This window comes from Macaca mulatta, chromosome 18 (genome assembly GCF_049350105.2).
Source record: "Macaca mulatta isolate MMU2019108-1 chromosome 18, T2T-MMU8v2.0, whole genome shotgun sequence".
Classification (NCBI taxonomy): Eukaryota; Metazoa; Chordata; class Mammalia; order Primates; family Cercopithecidae; genus Macaca; species Macaca mulatta.
This window is the reverse complement of record NC_133423.1, coordinates 24,710,028-24,731,071: the sequence shown is the minus strand read 5'-3', so window position 1 is coordinate 24,731,071 and position 21,044 is coordinate 24,710,028. Positions and strand designations below refer to the sequence as shown.

At 40.5% G+C, this 21,044-nt stretch overlaps 1 long non-coding RNA gene across 2 annotated transcripts in view; it reads right to left on the bottom strand.

Moving 5' to 3' along the window:
* Positions 1-21,044, bottom strand: part of LOC106994525 (uncharacterized) — a 64,009-nt gene that overhangs the window by 6,029 nt on the left and 36,936 nt on the right. Inside the window, exon 1 of one of the 2 annotated variants that reach the window (XR_013408316.1) lies at positions 1,976-2,763. The exons of the other annotated variant lie outside the window; for it this stretch is intronic. This is a non-coding gene — a long non-coding RNA (uncharacterized LOC106994525). Of the gene's footprint in view, positions 1-1,975; positions 2,764-21,044 lie in introns of those variants that run through there. 2 annotated transcript variants of the gene reach the window in all.

Here is a 21,044-nt window from a genome sequence, read left to right as displayed (position 1 = left end):
GAAACACTCCAAATGGATCAATTTGTTTAAATTTTAGAGTTGAAATTCAGGTCTGGAGACACTGAGTGATGTCACAGAATAGATAATTTATCTGATAACCCAAGTTTCAAGTCCCTGCTTTTTCTTCAATTTTCCAAGTAATACAGGCCAAAGCTGATTTCCTCTTATGCATGAAGTCAGTGATCACATCAAAGTAGGCCTACTTCAAGATGCTGCATGAAAGACTCTACTATCAAGCATAGGCTTGACTTTCCAGAATCAGATTTTAAAAGCCTTTGGCACTTAAATAAAACATCTTCATTTTGTAACAGACCAGCCTTTTCTTTCCTTTTTGCAGGAGTGGGAAGTGAAATTACATACCATGTGGTTTTCATAATTTTAAAACATCATAATTTTTAAGACGGTGAGAAAGATATTGAAGGCATTTACGGGACAGCCAGGTATGAGACTATCTGGGCTGGAGAGAAAATAAATGACTTGAGACTGGAAGACAACCATTCACTGGACTCAGAGAACACCAATCATCTTTGTTCTACAAGAGAAATCAGAGACTACGTTCTACTGCCCAGGAAATGGCAGTTAATGGAATAGCTCAAAAGAGAGAGCAGCCTTTGAAACATATGCAGATTGTACATCAGCTGCTGGTGGGCTGGAAGAAAACAGGAGCACTACTGGCAATGATACATTCTCTACTCAGGCCACATAGCCAGACAGTGCTGCCTCAACTCAGCCAATGTTGTACAGCATCCCACGATTACTAAAGCGCTTAAGTAGAGACCATCTTATCTGATCTTCACATTTATCCTTTGAAAGGAGCAGGCTAAAGCTAGTTTCTCTGGAACATATGACCAGCTTAGCAACTGGCCCATGGATATCTTCAAATAAATTGAATCAGTCAGTAACATAGGCTGGAGTGAGGGTCAAGACTAGAAGGCCTAGGAATTTTAAGATTCTTTTGGGCTTATAAGATTATATGTATGCATTTCTGCAACCTCCACTGCATCTACAGTACTTATTTACAGAATAATTAATTGCTGCTTTGCTGCTAACAACTAGTAACATTTATTAAGCATTTGCAATTCGCCATTAATTTTCTAAGCATATCACATAGATTACCTTATTTTATTCTCACAATTACCCTAAAAGAAACTCAATAAATATCCATTGAGTGAATGGCTGAACTTAAGTCAGTCAAATAATACTTGGTGATACTACTTTCTCCCTTTACAACCACAACATCATGACCTCCATTTGACTCTATTGGGAAGCATCTGGATGCTAGAAAGGAAAGGGAATAAAAGATCACCTTGACTGCAGCATAGAAATTGTACTCATGGAAAACAGAATCCTTGGAAAAGGATGCCATGACTCAGATATGAAATGATGAAGATCTAAACTAAGGGCGTGATCATTGAGTTGAAGAGGAGACAGAATATTTAAGTGAACTAGTCATGCTGCTGGACTGGATAGAGATAGGGAAAGAAAGGACACCATGATGGTGGTCAGGGATCTGGTATGAACAACCTGAGTGAATGCAGTTCAGTTCAGAGAAACAAAGGATGATGGTGCTTTGGAGGATGAGGATGTTGATTCCTGTTTTGGATGAGTTGAATTTGAAGCACCTGCCAGGCATCCAGAGGTTGAAGGCCAGTTGAGTAAAAAAAAATTACATCTGAAACTTCAGGACTGAGACCTGGGGTGGAAAAGATCAGCTTCCATCAGCCTGACTTGGGAATCATCCACTGAGAGAGAGTAACGAAGCCATGGAAATGCCTATGCCCACCCAAGCTACATGGTTTGGACTTTGTCCTATAGTTAGGGAACCACTTTCCATCTACTTTCCAGGTTTCTCACACCTAGAGGGCCTCACCGCTGTTCACCATGTCACAGTGGCATCCTGTCTTCTGCAGCTCTCTCCCTCCTCAACCACCATCTGGGTGATTGCCACCATGCTTTGAACAAACTCTGTTCTTACCCAGTTAGGTTCCTTGTCTTCTTCTCTTCATCACTTGAAGCATAAGCTCCCCACTGCCTTTACAGACTCCTGAAGGGCACTGTGCCGTTTTCCACTCCCTGACTCCAGTCCAACATCCACCCTTTGCTGGGGTTGATAGTGACATTTCAACCACTGCCCCTGCCACTCTGCCCCAGGTTCAGAAAGAACAGTGGCTCCTCGACCAAGCAGAAATGAAGAGTGCCCTCCCCAGCCCCTTGCACTCTGTCTCACACCCACATTTGCATTCCTTCTCAGCTTGTTTCCACTCTGCCAGTTTTGTTCGCATGTCTGGCACTAGGGGTGGCTCCCAGGGCCTTTTGCAGCCCTCTTCTTTCACCCAGAAGGAAGGTGGACCAGTCTGACTCCAACGTGCTGCCGAATGCCAACTGGCAGGTGGCTGGGTGACGGGAGGGTGATGACACGGCAGGGCACTCCCAGCAGGCAGGAAATCAGGGCACCAGATTGGCACCCACAGTTGCAGCTTCAAACCGTCAACAACAGCCAGAATCCTGGACGATGAACCTTCCTGTCATTCCCACAATCTTGGAATCTTCTCAGAGTGGCTTGAATACTAATGTAAAGGAAATTTCTCAGAAACCACATTCAGTCTGGGAGTCAGGGAGCCAAAATTGTATCTCATCCTCTTCTAGGTGCGTGCAGCATACAGACTCACTCCCAAAACCAGTCCTAATCTCCTCAAAGATAGGGGAGAGAGCAATTGCTAGACAAATGTCGCAACCAATGTTCTTCCTCTGCAGACATACCCGCTTCTGCTTTGCTCTTCTCCAATTTGGGCAGATAGTGTCATATTGTTTTGCAGCTTCAGGGTAGCATGCCTTCTCCTGTCACTGATTTCTAAGAATTTCTACCAGAGAATGCATGGAAACCATCAGCATCCCAACTTGAAACTAAACTTTATTCCTAAATGGGCTTCTCTCCAGCTATCGCTCCCACTCTCAGAAACTCACCTTCTCCTTCCTTGAGAAAAGAAGGCTTTTTCCTCTCTGCACCCACTGCTGCTCAACATCTACACAACCCTTCCAGGTTTTCTCTCTCATATACACACCACAGCAGTTTTCATTTCTATTCCATTTAATCAGATCTCACCATGTCCCATGGGCAACCTTATGACCGAAGGGCAACAGCTCATTTGGGTTAGGATGTGTTCTAGATATTTCTTGTTATCCTTTCCAGATCCACTCTCCACCCTTTTCTACCCTGCTCTGTATCTTGGGAGGCCAGCTCCTGAGAACTGTAGCAGGGGGCTTCCGTGTGTGCTAGCAATGGGAGTTTAGCCAATGAGAGATCTCAGCAGGAGATCAGAGTGTGAGAGGAGAGTGAGGTGAGGGCTTATTGCCCCAGCTCCATCTCTTCAAAGCACTGTAAACTGGATGCATCTCTCTGCTGTAGGTTACAGCTCCTGTTAGAAGGCTCTTTCCTTATAGCCCCTCTTTCTGAGCTCCCCATAGCTGCTCCACTACTTGTCCCTTCAGGTCTGGGGATGGTAAAGGCTCCCTGCTGGTACAAGCCCCAGGGTATTGCAATATTCCTCCCTGACTTGCTGAAACCCTTCCCACACCTTTGTAAGTCTTTCTTTGATAAACCTCTCCTCAAACACCCATATTAAGTATGCTGTCTGTCTCTGGCCTGGACCCTGAATGAAACAGGAGACTGTTACTACATTATGATGGAGGACTTTTGCTAATTTAGATCAATTTAATTTAACAAATATCAACTAAGTGCCTAGGACCTGTTTATTATTTTAAAATAATCATTTTTAAAATGAGCAAACTATATAATCTATTAGCAGGTGACTCATGCTATGAAGAAAAAATGAATCAAATAAATGGTACAGGGAGTGTCAGAGGTTGGGAGGCATGCAATTTCATATAGGGTGGCCGAAGATGGTCTCACAGAGAAGAGATTTGAATGAGAGTGCAGTGAGGGCACAATGAAGTACAGTATGGACACGGAAGGTTTCCCTCAAAGAGTTTATACCCAAGTTAGGAAGACGAGATGGACATACAGGAAATTACACATGCCACAAGGCGGTAAGTCAAGAAATGTTAAATGGCAGTAGATGATTAAATGTCAGCAAAAAAACAATGTATATGATAGTAAGTTCTTCCATTGTCCTAGGTTGTGTATTTTTGCAAAACAGGCTTTGAAATGAAGCTTAGTTTGTGGTGTGTTTATTGGAAAGTACCCTGGGCAACAATATCTGTAGAAAGAAGGAGAAGGAATCAGGGTTGGCTGCAAGGAGAAGTCAAACTGCAATGTAGGCCTGACAGCCTCGGCTAGACATTCAGGAAGCTCTACAGCTAAAACAGCTCATCAGAGTTGTGCTGTGTTGGACTGAAATGGCAGAGCCTTTAGATGCTCATCTTGATCGTCACTGGATGTGGGTCGGCACCTGGGAAGGTATGACCTTGAACTAGTCAGCTTTCTGAAGCTAAAACAATCCTTGTGGGAGCTGAGAGCCACAAGCTAGAGCAAAATATCTTTCTTTGAAGGGGGATCTGGACAGCATATCTCTGTGTACACCTAAACAATTACTAAAAATAATTGAAAATGAGATTGTTTAACCATTATCTGTATATCACTGAAGAATCCTGGTTACTAGAGATGTGCAAATATAAATCTTATTTTTGGTTCTGCATAGTACATATCTATGATTTTGAGGTTGATCTTGAGGAAGAGTCTAGGATGGATTGTTAAAGTAAAGGTCTGTAGTCTCTTAAAAAATGTGGTAAAAATCTAAGACACATGTTCTCTAAGAAAAAGTCCTGCCAAATGTATCTCACTTCCTTTGAAAATGTTATTAAATTAGTCCATCAGGGGATTTGATAGAGTATGCCTAGATTTCAGAGAAATTATGATGATGTTCTTGTCAGAATGGCATGCTAGACAACATGCCTGCCATATCAACTCAACCTTGCCTTCCAGTTTCATCAGCTTAATCATCTCTGTAAGATGCAGATCTTCTTACTCAATGATTCCACTCTCCCTGCTCCTTACCCTCAGTCAATAGGACAGGCTTGACCAAGGAAACCAATCTGTCACCAGGTCAGTGACCAGATTCTCTCCTTCCAGAATTCGAACAGGAAAAAAGGAAAGACAAGAAAGAAAGAGAAGAAAGAGAGAAAGAACGAAAGAAAGAAAGGATGGAAGGAAGGAAGGAAGGAAGGAAGGAAGGAAGGAAGGAAGGAAGGAAGGAGGGAGGGAAAGGGAAGGGAAGGGGAGGGGAGGGAAGGGGAGGGGAGGGGAGGGAAGGGGAGGGGAGGGGAGGGAAGGGAAAAGAAGAGGGAAAGGAAAGAAGGGAAGGGAAAGAAAAGGAAGGGTAGGGAAGGGAAGGGAAGGGAAGGGAAGGCAAGGGATGGTAAGGGAAGGCAAGGAAAAGCCAGAAGGGAAGGGAAGGCTAGGGAAGGTAAGGCCAGGGGAGGGAAGAAAGAGCAGGCAGATGGCATTGGTTCCCAGAACAGTATGTTCATGTGAAATGGTGCCAGGGTGCCATGGAAAGTCAAAACTAAAGGGAGGTGAAGCCACGAGTCTCACTGAACCAGTCAAGAAGTAAGAAAAATTGAGAAGATCTGGAGAGTTTGTGTAGACCCAAATAGGAGAAATGGAGAAATCAGCTGACTAATGGTTTTCCAATTCCGTGGGGTCCAGCATTATTTCCTACAAGTGAATTATATCAGAATTCCTTACATCCTTAGAAGCCTATTTTTACTTAAGCCACTTTAAATATGTTTGTATTACTTGCAACCCGATAATGCCTAAAATGACTCTCTAATCATATTCTTATAAATTGTATAATATACTGGTTAATGAACCAGATGGCAATATATTAGATGGGTTATTAATTGGTTAGGAAAAAAATCCAGAAAACAACTGCTTAATTAGTTGATAGATACATAGAAGGGGTTCCAAATGGCTTCTATAGTGCTGTATCCTCATGGCTGAGGCATTCGAAAGTTTTCTCTGTAATTAGAACGTATGCTGCCTGAAAGTAGGTATTATGAACACCTCACAAAGTACCCATGTTTAGGACAGAGCACAGTGTTGACACACACTAGGTGTTCAGTAGAAAAGCTAACTTTATAAAAATACAGATTTTGCAGATAACATGAATCAAAGAAAGATAGTAATTTTGATGGATGAGAGAATTAAAAATCAGCATAGGAAAATAATTATATTTTATAAGAATAACTGCAAAGTTCTGGAAATGGGCCCAAAAGATAAAAAGTGTATCTTAGGGACCACATGCAGAATATCTTGTTTGGTCCTGGGCACCACCTTCAGATAACAAAACATAAACAAGAGTATAGTTGGAGGATGAGGATCAGAAGGGCAAAGTGACTCAAAAGCATTTCAGAAAGGCCCGGGGATGAATAACCTACAGAACTATAAACTTACAGCAGACAGTGTGGTGAATGAAGGCAGCCTTCAAGCCTCTAAACAGTTGTCATGAGGGTGAAGAACTGATTCATTAAGTCTCTCTCTTCCAAGAGAGAAAAAACTAAGACCCATGGGTGGAATCTATATTCTTTCTATCAGTGAAAAATCAATTGAGCAACTTAACTTCAACCAATCATTGTCTTGGTACTGGCTACACTCTGCCGAACAAAGCAGACAGCCTGCCTTCATGGAACTGATGGTCTAGCAGGGATACTCACGTTCGTCAAAATATCATGGCATAAATGCACAAGAAGGGCTATGAGACGAGTAGAAAGTGCTGTCAGAGTTCCCTGAAGCTAGAGGAATGGATTTGTTTTGATTTAATTTTTGCTTTGTATTATTTTGTTTTATTTAAGAGTTCAAGAAACTGAAAAGCAATATTGCCGAAGCCTAGTGAACAAATGGGAGAATGGCATAAACTATGGGAGAGAGAATTAAAATGTTAGAGCAAAAGACCAGGGAAGAGATATTAAGTCATAAACTAAACTAGGGTGGTGGCAATGCAAGTAGAGAGAAATTGTTGCATTTAAGGTTCATTTTGGAGGTAAAACCTAAATGACTTCAGGATATATTGGGCAGAGGTAAGTAAGACATTCATTAATTCAACTTGATATTTGTTATTATCTGGATGAAAACTGACCTAAAATATTTTATACTCTTCATAAAGTGTTTATTGAGTCAATGAAACAAATTTGGAGGGAAGGGACTTGCAAGGGTATGTTTAACCAGCTTCAGAAAATAAATATGTAAATATTTTAAGGGCTTAGGTAAATGCCCTGTTAAAGTAACCTCACATTGTCTCTATAATTTGAAATAAATTTCCGAAGTTCAGGTTGCTCACAGATCCAAATCAGTCTTTATCCTTCAATCACTTATCCATTCAAAAATTTTTATTTAACATTTAACATATGCGAGAAGCTGTTTGAGTTGCAAAGATGAATCAGGAAAGGACTTGTACAAAGGTAAGAGGAACACAGACTGTGTCCTACCTTAGGGCTCCTGAGACGCTTGCAAAGCAAACAATCCAGAGAAACAGTGAAGGTTTCATTTGTGCTGTGCCTTGGAAGGTGAGGCATTCAGCACAGACAGGCAGGCATTCTAAGAGGAATCAGCATGCCATGGCGGCAAGGGGGTTGGGAACATGGGCTGAAACAGTAAAAGTATTAAAATAGTCTGTGGTGATGACTGGAAAGTGTTAGTAAAACATTTAATTAATGAAAAATGAAAATATTCCTCCCTAATGTACTTTATGCATCGCAGATTCATCTGAACTTACAGGTGAAATGGAAATTTAGAGAGAAAATTCTTCAATCCCTTTGGCTTTCATCATTGTGTTGCTATGGCTTGACTGTCTGAGCCAGGACCTAGGACACAAGTGGTCTTTCTCCCATAGCAAAGAAACAATAAATATTGCTCTAACTTCCGGGTTTCTGATGATTAGATCCTGTTTTCTCTCCAATATTCTCCTAAATTCTGAGTGGTGTTGTGGTTTTATAGTTAAGCTTTTAGGTCATCCACATGCCCCACTGATATGGTTTGGTTGTGGCTCCACCCAAATCTCATCTTGAATTGTAGCTCCCACAATTCCCGTGTATCATGAAAGGTACTCAGTGGGAGGTAATTGAATCATGGGGGAGGGTTTTTCCTGTGCTGTTCTCACAATAGTGAATGCGTCTCATGAGATCTGATGGTTTTATAAAGGGGAGTTCCCTTGCACTTGCTCTCTCTTGCCTACAGCCATGCAAGATGTCCTTTTGTTCTTCCTTCATCCTCCACCCATGATTGTGAGGCCTCCCCAGCCATATGGAACTGTGAGTCAACTAAACCTCTTACCTTTATAAATTCCCCAATCTCGGGTATGTATTTATTAGTACTGTGAGAACAGACTAACACACCCACCAAGTCTGACTTCCATTTATGGGGCTCCAAGATACCAAGTAAGCCTGCAAGTCCTTATTTGGGGCACAAATGTTTGAGGTCCTCCTAAGGTACCTTGTGTCTGTTTTTCTCTTATAATCCCCATACAAGGTTGCACACTTCCAAGACAGATGTGGGTGGAGCCAGCTCTGAAGACTGTATGCCTAAATGAAGTCAAGGAAACATGAGATTGATGGCTACTCACCCAAAAAATTAGCGGCAGACATAGATCTTGCTGCCAAACGAGCTGATCTACATTTTTATTTTGGCTGAGAAATATCACAAATTTTTAATAGACATTCTTCTATAATATAACATCTTTTCTTTACAAATGTCAATGCCTTTTATTAGTCAACTGCTAGTGGCTATTTATTTTTATCTATTTCTTCCAATAGTAGTCAAGCCAAAATTATCCACCTATTCTCATTCACCTTTTTGACTAATCCTACCCATTCAAAAAAAAAAATGACTGGTCAGGATCAAGAACAAAGTAAGACTAAACTTACACAGTATAGACTATACTTTAACCTTACTATTATTCTACTAATCTGAGCTTCCCAGCCTCTATAATTAGGTAGTGACAGTTAAGAGCTTCAAATTATACAGAGCAATCAGTTATTCCTGGCAGCCTCCCTCTTCATACCAAAGATATCACCATTTGCCCGGTTCTAGGAAACTCAATGTCTGCATTTCCCTTGAGGGCCACCTAGGGAGTTTCTCACATTGAAGGATGGTTTATTTAACTTATCACAGCTAGTGTTTCTGAAAGATGGTGAGGCTCACAACGTAATAACCACCTGTCATCCCTTATTAGTTAGATATTTCACACTGGAGATTTGTTATATTAAAGGGCACTAAAATTATTGACATCAGATAACTGACTTATAATTAAATTTTATGTAGATTATTAAAATACCGTTGTTACTGTTATAGGGGAAAAAATAATGGCAACGAGATAGGTTCATGACAGAATTCACTATTTCTAGCACACCATGTCAGTATGTCATTAAGTGGAGGCTTTGTCAGACCTACTGGTAAAGTCTTATAGGCATGAACCGCTGCGTCCAGCCCTCCTGTCTGCTGAGAGCCCCACTCCAAGTGAATGGAAAGGGTGATCCCATGCTTACAACTCTCTCTTGGAGTGGGGAACTTGGAGAAGAGGTCTAATAGCTACGGCAGGCTCTGACCCAAAGAAAACCCATCTAAAAAGACAGACTAATCACTCATGAAATCTAAAGTAGAAAAAAAAAAAAACGATAAAAAGCTGAAAGGACTGTAAAAATAATTGTCCTAAAGTTTTTCTCCATATTAATCTCAGTTCAAAATCCCTCAGTTCAAAATCCTCTGGGGAAATCTACAAAGTGAGAAATCGAATATTTGCCCATGTCTTCCCAGAAAAGTCCAGCTTACAACTGCACTCCCTCCTCTGAATTTCTGGAGCATATGTTGTGTGTATTGTTCATTATTACTTGGTGAACTTCTCTAGAACCTCTATGTGGAAGTATTGTTTATCTCTTCTGACAAGATTTAACTTTAATATATTATTGACTTTTACTTTTAGTAAGAACATATGATTTGTGAGGTTAGGACCCTGGTTTTGTGCTTTTGGTTCACCCACAGAACCTATCATGCAGTACATAGGTGTACAATAAATACCTGTTGCTTCATTAGAAAAGAATTGTGTTGAAGGCCAGACACGGTGGCTCATGCCTGTAATCCCAGCACCTTAGGAGGCTGAGGTGGGAGGATCACTTGAAGCCAGGAGTTCGAGACCAGCCTGGGCAACATGGCAAAACCCTGTCTTTACTAAAAATACGAAAATCAGTCCGGCATGGTGGCACACACCTGCCATGGTGGCACACACCTGCCATGGTGGCACCCAGCTACTCAGGAGGCTGAGGCACAAGGATTGCTTGAACCCAGGAGGCAGAGGTTGCAGTGAGCCAAGATCATGCTACTGCACTCCAGAGTGGGTGACAGAAGGAGATTCTGTCAACAAAGAAAAAAAAAAGAAAGAAAAAAAGAAAAAGAAAAAAGAAAGAAAGAAAAGAATGGTGTTGGAAAATCTCAAAAGAAACTCCATGTGGCATAAATTGTTGCCAAGCAAATGGAGTTCATATAATTGAATATGAGGCAATTCTAAAAGTATAAATTAAAGCATATGTATCTCACTTTTAACTTCTTTATAGTAAATTCTAATGTTCTCAGAACCTGAAGAACTCAAGATTAATGTACTGAAAAGTCAGCGGAGGAGCCCAGTGAAGAGCTAGTGACCAGCACTAACTATCAAGAATGTTTCCTTGGTGGGTATTTTTGGTGTGCAGCCAGTACCTGTGGTCCCTGACTTTCTGAAGGGCATGTGATCCATGCTCCCGGTTCCCTTTCTCAGCTCTCGGACCCCAAGAGCTCCACATCTGGACTCAAGTGGAAATGCAAGGGCTAGAAACACATACAAAGAAAACCAGGGTGATTTTTTGTGGAATCTGTCTGGTACTTCCAGGATGGGCTTATTAGTATGAACCAGAAAAGAAAATATTAAAGAAAAATAATAGCGCCTAATATGGCTTTAAATAACCTTCAAGTTCAGGAAGAAATACTTTTTTGTACAATACTGGTTTGGTCCTCACTCCCATCCATCACTTCAGATATCTGGTCAACACACATGAGTCATCTTTGTATTAGTGACGGTACACAGATGTGAACTTCACTGTTGGAGGTGAGTGGGATACAGGTCAAAGTCACCACATCACTTTAAAGAACTGCAATTTGAAGTTCTAGCCAACACCACCCTATTTCCACCCATGCCTGGCTTCACTTACTCTGCCATCAGCCTGTGTTGAAGTCCCAGAATAGCTCCCTATTGAGTCTTCAGTGAGATTTCCATTTCAAAGGATGGTACTGTGTCTCAGCTGGGCTCTGCTGGCCTACTGTGCATGTTGAAGCTAGCAAAAGAAAGTCATGCCTCCTTTGCATTGTTTGATCTAAAGTCTTTTTAAAGGGCTTTGTAACATTCTTTTGTTGTAAAGCCCTAGTCAGAAAAGATAAAAGATAAATATAAATACTGTATAAAGAGAAGAAGTATCTATGTAAGGAACCATTCAAATTATAATTAGGAAGGAATATGACACATTTAACTGGAAGGCAGCATCCAGAAACTTATAAGCCCAATTGTGCACATTTGAAATCTGAATCTCTCATGTCATTTGAAACAATTTATTTATTTCCATTGTGCCACACTTTTCTCATCTGTAAAACGAGGGTAACAGAAGCAACTACCCCATAATAATTTTGGGAAGATTATAGAAAGTAATACATTGAAAGCATTTGGAACAATGCTTGCCTTGTGGTGAGTGGCAGTGTTAAAACTTAAAAATATTCCTGAGTGCCGGAAGGTACTGCCAGTTAATGGATATCACCTGATTTGTATAGAAAATTCTTACTGATCTCAAAATATGCACTGTAAGCAATTGTCATAGGTGGAATACGTTATGAATTGAACTTTCTGTGTGGAAACTCTAGCCTCTAGAATCTCAGAATGTGACCTTATTTGAGAACAGGTTCATTGCCGATATAATTAGCTAAGATAAGGTCATACTGGAGTAGGGTGGGTAGTCTAATATGACTGGTGTCCTTAGAAAAAGAGGATATTTGGAGACAGACACACACATAGAGAGATACCCTGTGGAGACGCAGATCAGAATGATGTGCCTGCAAACCCAGGAACACCAAAGACCGCCTGCAAACCACCAGAAGCTAGGGAACAACGTGGAACAGCTGAGAAAGAACCAACTAGGTTGGTTCTTGATCTGCGAGTCTGGCCTCCAGACATGGGATAATCCATTTCTGTTGTTTAGGCCCCCCAGTTTGTGGTACTGTGTAATAGCAGCCTTAGCAATCAAATACAAGTGCAGATTCAAATGTCAATTTTAGTGGAGCTCAGTAAAGCAAGAACTGCTTGCTGAACACCTCAGGAAAATTGTGGCAGGTCCTGAGAGGGAGAAAAGTTCTCTGAGGCACAGTTCCTGGATTTGAGGCCTGGCTGTTTAGTGGAGGAGGCAAACACACACACACACACACACACACACACACACACACACACATACACACACAGACAATTCAGTGTGCTATCAGCGTCCAGTAAGTGACAGGACAATTCACATTACACGAATTCAGAGCTAGGTAGCCAGGAAAGGCTCCATCTAGAAATGCCAAAAATGCATTCCAACAATGGGTGGAAATAGTTAAATTCCAGCAAAATTTTTTAAAGCCAAAAAATCCATTCTCAAGGATCCCACATGCTCCTTTCATGCTGTCTCTAACTGCCTTTTTCTCAGCTCATCCTTTAGGGTGTATCTTTTCAATCCATAGTCATTCCCACACAAGTGTGAAATTCCTCCCCTTTTGTTCCTTCAACTTTCCTTGCAGAAGATGCTTTGCAGCAACAATCACATTAGCCTTACAAATGCTGTTTGGAAACCCAAGCAGAGCCATTGCTTTCTCAGAGGGTTGGGAACTTGGTACTCCAAGTGATTTTTTTATCCCAATTTCAGGGTCATGTTGCTTAGACATACAGAGTGGAAAGAGAAAGATGATTGGGAGAAAAATCCTCCCCCAACCCAACAGAAACATGCAGCTTTCCCTGGAAGGCACCAACGCCACAACAAACAAACAAATAAATAATAAATATTCTTTCACTAAAATGGTAAGTCTCACTTCAGTAAGCAACACATTATGCACCATGCTGGTATAATAAAGCACACATCTCCCTGAATCATTCCCACTAATACAATGTATTCAGTGCTCATATGATTACACTTTTACAGCCTGTTAGCAAAAACACATACAATTGCAAAGTGCTGCTAATGCAATGTGACAGAATACTGTTATTACAAGAAGAAGTTGTCAGCACGGAGCAATTGATTTTCCTTCATCTCCTTCCTGCTTTTGCCCATCCTCCCTACCTCTCCTGGAGATGTTTATTACATACACTGAGCACAGTCCTTTCTCTGAATCAATTCTGATATAGTGTAAAGGAAGGAATACGAAGACAAGAAAAGTTAACATTATTCCAGATATTCTAAAGGGGAAAGAAAACTTCCTTTAGGGACATTTCCTTCCCAAAATGTTTATTAAAGCTTTAAGGAACCAGAGCTCCCTTCCTCCAGCAGAAATATCTGGTCTTTTTATTCAGTTATGCCATGACTGTTTGTTTACCTCTTCTCTTCCCCTCCCTTCTTTTCATAAATAAAAACCAGGATGGATTTAAAGTACTGGGGCACCTAGATTCCTGCTGATTCCGTTTCCTGCATTTTGAAGTGCAATAGAGGGAAGAAATAAGTAATATACGAAGCCAGAAGGATAATTATTTGGTATTGCTTTGTCAGTATTTTCCTTAGAAATGTTTACCTCCTTTCATGGGATGACAATAAATATGCTAAACAAGGATGTCTTTCTGGAAATGAAAATAATTCTATGGCCAGCACCAGCAATCTAGTCTAGAATATAGCATAGCACAATTGGATGGGATATAGAGATTATTGAGTCCAATGTAGTCATTTTATACATGAGAAAATCCAGGCCCCAAGAGTTAGGAAATTTATCTGATTTCTCAACACTCGTTAGTGTTGGAGATGAATCTTGAAGCCAGTGCTTGTTGCTATACCATGATACGTGAGGCATTAGGGCCATTTAGTAATATAGAAAACACATATTGATATGTGTATGCGATATTTAGTAACACACATATTGATACGCGTATGCCTCATCTTTCTGTTTTTTTGTTATGATGGAATGGAAGAGTTCCACTTGCCAATAATAGTTGCAAGAGAGAATAGAGAAATCCACACAAATTGTTTCATGGTCTTTTGAAAGAGCAAGTGACCACAGGAAACATTAAAATATCCCAGTATATAGATATTGATATGGTTCAGCTCTGTCCCCAACCAAATCTCATCTTAAATTGTAGTTTCCATAATCCCCATGTGTCATGGGAGGGACCCGGTAGGAGGTAATTGAATTATGGGGGCGTTACCCCCATGCTGCTGTTCTTATGATGAGTTCTCATGAGATCTGATGGTTTTTTAAGGGGCTTTTCCTCATTTGCTTGGCAATTCTCCCTCCTGCCACCATGTGAAGAAAGATGTGTTTACTTCCCCTTCCATCGTGATTGTAAGTTTCCTGAGGCCTCTCCAGCCATGTGGAACTGTGAATCAATTACAGCTCTTTCCTTTATAAATTACCCAGTGTGTCTTCATTAGCAGCATGGGAATGGACTAATACAGATTTCATCTTGGGGTGTTGCACCTTCCTACTGTACTAAAAAGTGCTATTTCTTTCCTACCCTATTTAAATGTATAACTCCCACATCTCCCTTTTCACACTCACCTCATTAAATGGAGGTACTCTTTGTTGATACCTAAGATACATGCTAACTCTTTCTCTTGCTCAGTAGGATCTTTTTATAAAATTCTCTTAAAATGCAAGAGTCACATGAACCAAGGGTTACATCAAGGTCCCCAAACATTATTGCCCATTAGTTTTAGAAAGTTAAAACCTCAATTAGTTGGGTTTGGCCTTTGAGGCACTTGAATGTGTTGCTCTAATTAGACTTTGCATTCTTAAAAATTTACTGCAGAGGTGGGGATCTTTTCTCCTCAAGATGGCTTAAGGTACTTCCAAGTCTGAAAGCGAGTATAGACATAGCTTTTATTCATTTGTTTTTGGTTTGGATTATGACGCCGACTGGCAAATATTCATGGGTGAAAAGCATTTAGTTGGGACCAAGAATTATCTGGATGGAATAGGTACCTGTAGAGACAGCCTCTATTTGAGAAGAGCAACTCTCCCTAATGGCTCCACACCCTTGAGCTGCTCATATTAAGAAACAAAAACAGAAAAGAAAAGAGGACACACCTGACATAATTTAGTGTAGTAACCTGCTGGAAGCCTTCACCTGCTATGACAAGGGTGGCCTGAGGCAACTGTTTGGAGTTCAAGGAGATAATTTTTGCAGTCTATGCATGAAGTCTTTGATAATCTCCTTCCTCCATTTAACTCAATTTTCTGATGCCCCTTCCTACAAACTATACTGAAGCCTGCCTCCTTTAAACAGTGTTCTTGGCTTTCCTCTTTCCACATCACAACTTCAATTTCCTATTTCTTCCTCTTCCCATAAATGTATTAATTATTCTTAGCTATTAGGTAGAAGCCACCATTTTTTAATCTTTTAAAATGACAATTTCCTAAAGTTCAACCTAATATTAATGGGTAGCAATTAAGACACCATTTCTCTCTCGTTTCTTTACTTTTTAAAAAAACTTCTTTTCACAAAAAGCTTCTTTAGACATAAATGTCTTTTTTCTTATACAATGTATTCATTTATTTATTTTTGTTTTTTCAACTTTTATTTTAGAATCGGGGATACATGTGCAGCTTTGTTACAAAGATATGTTGCATGATGCTAAGGTGTGGGATGTGATTGAACCTATCACCCAAGTAGTGAGCATAGTGCTCAATAGGTAGCCTTTCAGCCCTTACTCTTGACCCGCCCTGCTCCCATAGTAGTCCCTCGTGTCTACTGTTCCCATCTTTATTTCCATGTGTACCAAATGTTTAGCTCCCACTTATTAGTGAGAACATGTGGTATTTGGTAATAGTGGGAATTTCAGGTCCAGCTGACATGCATCTAAGGGGATTGTGACACTCTCAGACATTCCACCAAACATACACGCCTTAATTCTGCATCCAATAAAGGGAAGGTACAGGAAGGACTCCCTTCTTCCTTCCATCTTTCCGTTCGTGCTTTTATCCATTTTCACTGAGCATCTATATATGGCAGGCACTGAGTACGATGAAAAAAGGAAAGATGAAGAAAGACTAAGACACAGTTTGGGGCATCCAGAAACTGCTAATATGGGTAGGGAGGACAAATTCCTAAACAGAGTGTGCCAAGTGGTAAATCTTGCCACTGTAAAATGTTTCCAGAGCCAGGACTGAAAAGGTAAATTCCTACTCAGAATATCAATCAAGGCAATAGCAACAGGAGCACCCTCCTGGGCCATTGTGGAAGGTGTCAACAGGTGGAACTTTGGGGCTACCAGCAAGAAGCACAATCAGTATTAACAATCAAGCAGGTTTCTTTCTAGGAGCTGGTTATGAAAGTGGACAGGACATCCCTGGTGGAGGCCATCATGTCCTGCTGTTTGAATGAGGAATGCAGGCCAGCAGAAGAGCTGGGGAGGATGCTGTTCATATATTTGTATCTCCATGTGTCCATTGATGGAGCACTTTAACCAGCTATGACCTTCTCCAGAACATAGTTAAAATGCCAAATGAAATATAAGACAATAATGGGAGGTGAAGGCAAAGTTGCTGGCTTTAGTATACGCCTCTTTGTAGACAAATAGGCCACCATATGACAATAATAAAATATGAAAAACTCATATTAAAAAGGTAAAAAATCAGATAATTGCTGAAGCATCGGTTATTTGTAAAATAATCGGTAATGACCTTTGATGAAGAAATCACATTGTGACATTGCTGACAGGACAACTTTCCACGAAGGAAGTGGGGAGAAATGTAACAGCTGGTTCTGAAAGCAGGGAAAACCTGAGTTAATGTGTTAGCCCAGGCAAGAAAACTCTGCTCATTTATTGTTACAAGGTTGAATGAGTACATGTTTTTAACTGCTGGGAAGAGGCAAAGCTGGTTCAATATTGCTGTTCTTGGATAAGGTGTGAGGTCATTGCTAGTGCCCTGCCCATATTCCCAGGGGTCAGATAAGGTTTCTGGGGCATGCTGATGGCTTCCGGTGTCTCCCTGCCTGAGGGGTTCTCCAGTCATACTGTTCCATAGGCTGGAAGTACGAATCACTAACACCCCAGGACCAAGTCTCAACGAATCAGAGACCTGAGTTGGTAGAAAATAACCCATATTCATCTCCTCTCAGTGGTACAACCCTGGCATGAATTCTACATCTGTCAGACAGTTCCCAGCAGGACTGAGTTTTAGTTTGCCACAGCCATAGCTCATTCATTAGTATGACTTTTGTTGGCTTTCCTGACTCTGTCTCAATTTTGCACTCCCTCTCTGGGGTCCCTGGTATCACCTCCAAAATAAACTACTTGTACCCAAATGGTTGTCTCAGGAACTGCTTGTTTGGAGGAATGTGGGCAGAAGACAAGAATAAGACACATCACTTTTTCATATACTGATGTGTCAATGAACAAATATTTATTGAGTATCTATTATCTAAATAACACAGTACTAGACTTAAACTATAATAAAGTTTAGGTCCTCAATTGCAAGGAACTCATGTGGGCAATTAAAACACGGGTTCACTGAACATTAAATAATAAAAGCAGGAGGTACATAATGAGTCCAAAATGAGCTAGCCAAGCGAAAATGGGAAATGCATAAATTTGAGTGGATGAGATGGAAGAGGAAGGACAATTCTGTTGGATGCAGAGATATGTACTATCTCTGAGAAATTCTGAAATAGAGAAATCTATTAAAATATGATTAATCTGGTATTTCCCAAACATTTCTGATCCTGGAAACTTTTCTTCATGTAACATCTTATAAAACGAACGCTCAAAGGAATGCACTTTGGGAAATGCTGTCTTGGAAATCAAGTTCCAGCTACTAGCTCTAGAATCCAATGCCTTCCTCCATTTAGCCCAGGGGTTTTCCACTTTCAACCCCACTGGCCAACTTAGATATGAAGTAACTCATCACTTCAAGCCATTTTGGATGAAGCAGATAGACTGAGCAGTCTTCCAAAATATTTGAGTTTTTCTGCGTGATGCCGGGGTGGATGTATACCTTTTAAACAACTATAATGCTATTTAAATCCCTGGGAACAGTAAGGAGAATGTAACACATAGTTGATCAATTCTTTAGAACTCTCACTGCCTTGAAGAGAAAATGATCAGTTTGTTCTCCGAGAGAATATTTAACTGGTCAGCTGTTATTATGAATACAACCTTGACTGGGTTCAAATCCTAGGGAATCTTGGGTGAATCGCTTTACTTTTCTGTGCCTCATCCCCAATGTATTTACTTGGAAGGCTACTGTGAGGATCCAATGAAATAATGCATTTAAAGGCTTAGTGTGATTTCTGGCCCATAGCAAGAGCTCAACAAATTGTAGCTGTGCCTATGATTACTACCACGATTAGCAGCAGTAACATCATTACTTGGCTCCCTTTTACCTTTAGTAGATTTCTCTCCCCTGGGCCTAAGACCACCTTGACTAGAACACACCCACAAATTTGGCACCTCACAATGTCCATATAATGCCTAGATGAGCCAGATGCAACACAGACAAGTTCTGAAAGAGACAACTTGATATTCTTCCAGGGGGAATTGTTGCCATTGAGATCCCTTTGGGAAATCTGAATTTAATACATGAAACTGACCCTACAAATAGCTTTCAGAAGAGAAATTGTTGCAAAGAGGTAGATTTTTATATGAATTTTTTCAGAGCTTTGTGGGATTTGTTATGACTTTTTTTTTTTCACTTGCCTACTTGCTTAAATGCATGTAATTGCTCTAAAGGATGATGAGTCAGTGCCTGGGTTTGGCTTGCTAATAAAATCTTATGCACATATAAGTCATCCCTAATATCAAAATATCATGAAGCATTTGAATACATAAGATTGGATCTTCATAGAATATTTTCTTTCTCCTTCCTTTCCCACCTTCTCTTTCCCTTCTCCCCTCTGGTTCCCCCTTCCCTCTTCCCTTCTTTCTTTCTCTCTCCTTTTTTCCCTTCTTCTGTTTTCCTCATGTTTTCATTCTCTCCAATTCTCTGTGCATGTTGCTCAGATTGTCTCTCAGTCCCTCTCCAGTGCTGATCATAATCCCAAAGGACACAATCCAAATGTTAAAATCCAAAACGCCAAATCCTGGGGAAGGGATTAGCGTGTTTTTGGTTGCATGCTGGATAGTTGCATTACATCACTTGCATCATGTTAGGTGGCATTATCACCTTGTTATTGTCTTTATTTGGAAATTAAGTGTGGTTTAAGGAGATGTGTATGAGTGCCAATTTGAAAAAAGGTGGACAAGTAGACTTAATATTAGATATCAACTTGATTGAATTCAGGAATACCTAGGCATCTAGTAAGGCATTATTTTGTGTGTATCTGTGAGGGTGCTTCAGAGGAGACTAGCTTGTGGATCTTAGTGGACTAGGAAGGGAAGAGGCAGACACCATCCTCAGTGCTGGCAGACACCATCCAATTGACCAGGGGCCCCAGAGAGAACAAATACAGAAGTGAATTGGTCTTTCTGAGAGCTGGGACAGATTTTTAATTGGCTGCCTTGGACATCAAAACTCCAGGCTCACCGGTCTTTGGACTCTATGACTTACACACAGTCCCCCAGCCCCCAGGTCCTGAGGCTTTCATCCTTGGACTGAGAGTTATGCCATTGGCTACCCTGGTTCTGGAGCCTGTGGACTTGGACCAAGACATGCTATCCGCATCCCATGGTCTCCAGCTCGCAGATGGCCAGTCATAGAACTCCTTAGCCACCATAATCTCACGAGTCAATCCCCCTAATAAATCCCCTCCTGTGTATCTATATACACATCCTATTGGTTCTGTCTCTCTGGAGAACCCTGACCAATACAGATTCATTACCAGGGAAGCCGGATAGCATTCCTTCTTACTGTATTCCTTGCCACACCATGGAAGAGATCTGTGAAATTGTTCCCTTGCAAAAATGCTGTGTTAAGTTCAGTATACAAGGTTACCTAATGGTGAAAGATAAAAGCTTAAAAGCTAATTATTATTGGTGCTGTGAAAGCAGAACATCACTTAATTGCAATGTCTGAGCAACAACCAGACTTTCAACTGGACAGCATATACTTATAACATTTGTAGACCACAACCATTCTCCAAATACAAGTGCAATGAGTGTTTAGGAGATCACAGAAGTGAAAACACAGGCAAAAAATGCAAGAAATCTTTCCTGCCAAATTACTCAAATCATGTAGAACTTCTGCCCCTTCACACATTGCACCAATTCGCTATGACATGTATTTCATCTTCACATCATTTAGCTCTGGGAGTATAAATTGTGTTAATACTTTTAGAGGGTTCTAATTCATTGTACACGTACGTTTTTTGCAAATTTGACTCCATGAAAATGCATTATCACAATGTTGATTTTGTGTGTAAGTATTGTGCCTGTTTGTAAAAACATTGAAACTTTTTCAATGAATGAGGAGATAATCTTTTTGTACATCTGCATTTATAAAAGATAAAATGTCTCGAGATCTTGGCTCTTTGGACCACTGCATATGCGATGATGGCCCATCACAGTTTTTGATCAATCTTGTCAAAAGACTTAGGTTGTCCATCATGATATTTCAGATGACGGCAATTATAAAGCTGGGTGCACACAATTACCAACCATAGTGATACGCATTTATACATTTCACTTTTTGATATATTTCTTTCTGAATATGGTTTGTCTGCTCATAACTGTTATACTGGTGTGACTGTCATTAGTGTAAGTATACCTGAATGTTGATGTTTGCAACAATATGTATGATATCATTGCCTACTTTATTGTGCAAAGTCACCTATGCAGTGTTCTGTCACGTTTTTATCCATCTCAAATAAATCCCCTTTAAAGAATGTAACTACATGTCTTTTAAATAAAGT